General features: G+C 32.2%; 1 pseudogene; it reads left to right on the top strand.

Moving 5' to 3' along the window:
• LOC145047851 (scarecrow-like protein 9 pseudogene) lies at positions 1–2958 on the top strand (annotated as a pseudogene).
• Positions 2959–5812: the final 2854 nt, after the last annotated feature.

Here is a 5812-nt window from a genome sequence, read left to right as displayed (position 1 = left end):
ATATGATATCTTCAATGATATATATATTTTTTGTTACATTATATGGTTCAACGTTGGCTCCGATAGTTGACTTCATTTTGTGACGTCAGTAGGGACGATTGAGCAGCTTCATATATGAATGTTAGTGGTCAATGTTCAAAGTTCAATGCTCAATGCACCATATCTGTTTTTTCTCCTCAAAGGAAACATCTCTCTCTCGTTTGTTAAATCCACTTTCGTTTCCATCAAACCAGTTACTCTTTGCAGTGCTGCACATACTTCATTTGATTCGACTACTGATACTGTTTCTCTGTGAATGGTGTGCATCCACAGTTTCAACACCGTCTATCTCACACTTAATCGTGTCCAGAGCTTTTAAATCCAACATCCATATTTATCCAGTTGATGTGAATGGATCCAGGACCTGGTAGATTTGGTAGTTTGGCGGATGGAAATGGATTTCAATTCGGGAATCAAAGTATTACCGTATCACCTGATGAAAAAGCCCTAGATACTCGCTCCCGGTTCGACAATACGTTTTCGATCTATAATCCCGCCAATGACGTGAATGCGTACCAGAATCAACTCAATTTCAGAGGTATACAATTTGATCCTCCAACCAATTCCTCGTCGCCGGTTGTCACTTCGAGTCTGGATGACGAGCTTCATGAAGATTGCGATCTGTCGGATGCGATCTTGGGATATATCAGTCAGGTGCTTATGGAAGAAGATATGGAGGACAAGTCTTGTCTACTTTACGAGTCTTTAGATCTTCAAGCTGCGGAGAAGTCCTTCTATGATGTCCTTGTCGAGAAGTACCCTCCATCACCATCCTTATCCTATGATGAAGGTTTGTTTTCTGTTGACCAGTATATACAGAGCCCCCATGATAGTCCTTTATCACATCATAACAATACATATGTTGGTAAATTCACTAATGGTAGTATTGATTACTTACATCATGACTCAAATCTACGAAATATTGGTGATCGTAATGTACCATGTACATCAGTAAGTTCATCAAACAGTGGAAATAACATAATCGATGTAGATTCTCCTCCAAGCACTTTTCAGGTCTCTGAGATTTGTGATGAGAATCAAATGACAATGACGATGAACTTCAACAAGGGTGTAGAAGAAGCCAATAAGTTTCTTCCTAGTAACAACAGACTGTTAGCTGATTTCAATGGAGGTGGTGCATATGCATTTTTCCCCAAATCTCAGGATACTGAAAGCGATGAACTGAGAACGAATCCAACAAGGGTGAGGAAAATCCCTTCTGATATAGGGACCGAAGAAAGGAGTATCAAGCAGGCTGCAATCTACGGAGATTATACTGTAAGAACCAAAGAGATTGACTTAATGCTCCTAGATTCCTTGGGAGAAGGTGATGTAGCTTTACGCATGTTTCGCAACACCCTGCAAAACGAAACAAACAAAGACAAACTCAAAGACAAAGAACCAAAATGTCTAACAAGAAGCCGAAGGAAAGGTGTTCGTAAGAAACAAAACAAAAAGGAAGTGATAGATTTAAGAAGCCTACTAGTGACTTGTGCACAAGCTGTTGCTGCAGACGACAGAAGGAATGCAAGTGAACTTCTGAAACAAATCAGACAACACGCTTCACCTTTTGGCGATGGGAATCAAAGGTTAGCTCATTGTTTCGCTAATGGTCTTGAAGCACGCTTAGCTGGCACTGGTAGCCAAATCCATAGAGGTCTAGTCAGCAAGAAAATATCTGCTGGTGATTACATTAAAGCATACCATCTCTACGTTGCGTCTTCCCCTTTTAGAAAGATTTCAAATTATGCATCAAACAGGACAATTCAAGATATGGCTCTAAACGCAACAAGGGTACACATCATTGATTTCGGAATCCTGTATGGATTCCAATGGCCCACTTTCATCCAACGTATTTCACAGAGACCCGGTGGGCCCCCAAGTGTGAGATTAACCGGAATTGAATTTCCGCAACCGGGATTCCGGCCAGCAGAAACAATCGAAGAGACTGGCGCTAGGTTAAAAGAGTACGCTAATCACTTCAAAGTTCCATTCGAGTATACTCCAATTGCAAAACGATGGGAGTGTGTGAATGTTGAGGATTTAAAGATCGAAAAAGGTGAGTTTTTAGTGGTGAATTGTATGTATCGATCGAAGAATTTGCTCGATGAAACTGTTGGAGTGGATAGTGCGAGAAACGTGGTTTTGAATCTGGTAAAGAAGATAAATCCGAATGCGTTTATCCATGGGATTTTAAACGGGTCATATAACGCCCCGTTTTTTGTGACCCGGTTTAGGGAAGCGCTTTTTCATTTCTCGGCTTTGTTTGATATGCTTGAAACGAATGTGCCACGTGAGCGACCTGAAAGGAAGCTTCTAGAAGGGGAGTTGTTTGGAAGAGAAATTATGAATGTTGTCGCGTGTGAAGGGTGGGAGAGGATTGAAAGACCCGAGACGTATAAACAGTGGCATGTTCGTAATTTGAGAGCAGGGTTTGTTTCTGTTCCTTTTTCGCGAGCGATTATGAAATTGGCAAGAGAGAAAGTGGGATTGTATCATAAGGATTTCTTGATAGATTTTGATAATGATTGGCTTTTACAGGGATGGAAAGGTCGAATCATTTATGCCATTTCTTGTTGGAAATCTGCGTGAAATAGAAATACCAAGGATTTCAACTACTACTACATCTGATCTGACTCACAGTTTAGGAGCTAGTAAAACAATTTTTGCTTCTACACGCAAGTTTTTTAGGTTGTGAATTGTGATGTGTTTTGCATATAATTTCTAGTGTGAATCATGATTCATTTGTTGATCTTTTGTGTGCTAGATTTGTGGGATTTTGATGGAATTGGAATTCAAATTCAGTTCCATGCCTTGTTTGCGAATGAGTATGGAATTTATGTAATCTTTTGACAGATGGATTTCAACATTCCTGTCTTAAAATACCTAAATAATAAATATCTTTTTAACCTTGACAAATTCCATTCCGTTATTTCCGTTCACTTACTTTATGATTCCAAATCCTTTAAATTCACATTATCGACAAATTCTAGTTATTCTTTCAAAACATTAAAAAACAAAACGTCCCTTGGTGTTTTTATTATTAGTAAACTCCGCTCCAACATCTAATTAACTAATAAAAGTAATACAAAGTATTTTACTAGAACCAACCGAATAAACAAACATAAAGGAGGTTTTTTTTGTATCTTCTAACAAATTGTAAAGTAGTAATGTTTTAAACTCCTAGATCTTAATTATTCTCTTTAAAAACATTTAAGTAGATCTCATGGATTAATTAAACCAAAATTGTGAGAGGTCATGCTTATGGAATTTTATATATATATATATATATATATATATATATATATATATATATATATATATATATATATATATATATATATATATATATATATATATATATATATATATATATATGTTGAGGTTCAATAGAGAACCATAATTAACCAATGAACTAATCTTTTTTTCAACTTTTATATTTTTTTTATCAAAAAAAAAAAATTAAAAATACAGAAATTTATAACTTTTTATTTTTTTTTCTAATGATATAAAATTCGATTTTTTTTAACGTCAAATTCACAATGTGAATCTTTGAAAATTCATAACGTGAATCCGGATTCACACGGTGAATCCGAAAAATATTTTTCACATTCACAATGTTAATATATAAATTTAGATATTTTTAGATTATTTTTTCGATAAAGAATAAGTTCTAGAATTTGAAAAAAAAAAGATTTGGTTCCTTGAAAAACCAATAATTATGGTTTTCTATTGAATTTTTCCATATATATATATATATATATATATATATATATATATATATATATATATATATATATATATATATATATATATATATATATATATATATATATATATATATATATATATATATATATATATATATATATATAGTATTATTTTGGTTCATTCCATGAATTGGATTCCACATTTGATTTCCTCAACAAAGTTGATTAATAAAGATAATAAATCTACAATAAGGAGAAAAATATGGGAAAAATATTGGGAGTGGTATTGGTGGTGGCCTGGTGGGCAAAAATTTGGGTAACCTATCAAAACTAAAATGGATGATAAAACATTAAAACGATCAAAGTATATATAAAAAAATCTTAAAAGTATCACTTTACTAACAAAACATACGAATGTTATTTTTCATCGGATGTCACTATATATCCCTCTTAAATCGTAGAAAATGCCCAAATTTTAATTTGTATGATTTACATATTTGATCTCTGTAGTGTTTATATAGAAATGGAGCCTGGTTAAAAACGAATTATATAACCGTCCTTAAATATGACACAATTATAAAAACGGCCTTGTCTATTTATATAATGGTACTTAAGTATGAAAAAACTACGAAAATGTTCCCCTAGTAAAAAAAATAGTATATAATGGTTCTTAAGTATAACAAAAGTACAGAAATGGTCCCGTGTGATTTGAAATTAACAGTAAATTACATGAATGGTCATATTGTTTGGGATGGTGTATTTCGTCCATATCATCTTAAAAAAAAAAAGACAAAATTGCAAAAATAGTGGTTATTGGTTTGCCGATTTTTTAAAGAAGGTTTTAAAAAAAAGTTTATCATCAAAGAAGGTATTTATTCGGTGCTTTAATCGTGGTTTTAATCCTTATTTTGTTAATTTTAACATTTGATTGTTAATTTTTTTAAATAATAATTTTATCTTTAAGGATCATTTCTATAATTGTCATTTCATTTTTATTGGATTAATTTTTTTATATGATTATTATATATTAATTAATTTTATTTTAAATATATAATATTTACATATTAATAAATATTATATTATTCTATTATTAATTTCTTTTAACTATTTTTTTTTTAATTTTTATTGGATTATTTTTTTTAATTTCTTTTTATATGACCACTGCTAATCACCTTCATTAAATATCCGATAGAAACACTACCAACCTATTCCACCCAATGTTATCAGTAGCCACCGGCAACAACCTCTTCACGAAAGGTTAGAATCCTTTGGATTTGCAACTAAGTTGACTGTTTTCACTTTTCCGTTACAACCATCACTCTTTGTGTGACGTACCCATTTTTACGGTCATTTCAAAATTTCATTTATTTATGCTTATTTAAAACATAGTTTATTAGTGCAGAATTTAGTCACGTTAAAGTATTTCCAAAAAATAATTTTTGTCGATTTATAAAAGCTTGAGATGTCATAATTGATACAAAAACATAAACATAAACATACCGTACATCAGTATTTTAACTCCTTAAATCTCTCAGCAAATAATTACATTATATATCAGTACCTTCATATTGTTACCTATGATACAAAGAAACTAAGTGAGTCATGTTGAGAAACCTGGTGAGTACATATGGTTTTCAACCCACAATGTTATAATTTTTAATTATATATTTTTTTAGCAAACAAATAACCCAGTTACCCATTCCCGTTACCATCACTTCCTAATATTTAAATAATAATCATGAGGGATCGTTCCTAAAGGATCTTTATCATTAACATTTGTCATCTATCATTCCTTAAACATTTAGGCACAACAATACAATAGTACTTTGAGCATCAAACAAGAACACGATAGTACATTAGTTATAGCACAGCAAGATATAACTCATTATTTTGCACTACATTTTACTAACTAGTATAGTCCTAGAAGACCAGACACTACAGTATAACCGTACTTTAACACAATGGGTTATAGCTCGTTATTTCGCACACTCCTTACCTCAATAACTTACATTTCAAGAACTTCACATATAACTTCTTCATCCTTAACGTCTCTAATACTTGTC

The sequence above is a fragment of the Lactuca saligna genome, chromosome 5 (genome assembly GCF_052625555.1).
Source record: "Lactuca saligna cultivar CGN05327 chromosome 5, ASM5262555v1, whole genome shotgun sequence".
NCBI lineage: Eukaryota > Viridiplantae > Streptophyta > Magnoliopsida > Asterales > Asteraceae > Lactuca > Lactuca saligna.
The sequence above is the reverse complement of the archived record's forward strand: the minus strand, read 5'-3'. Positions and strand labels throughout refer to the sequence as shown.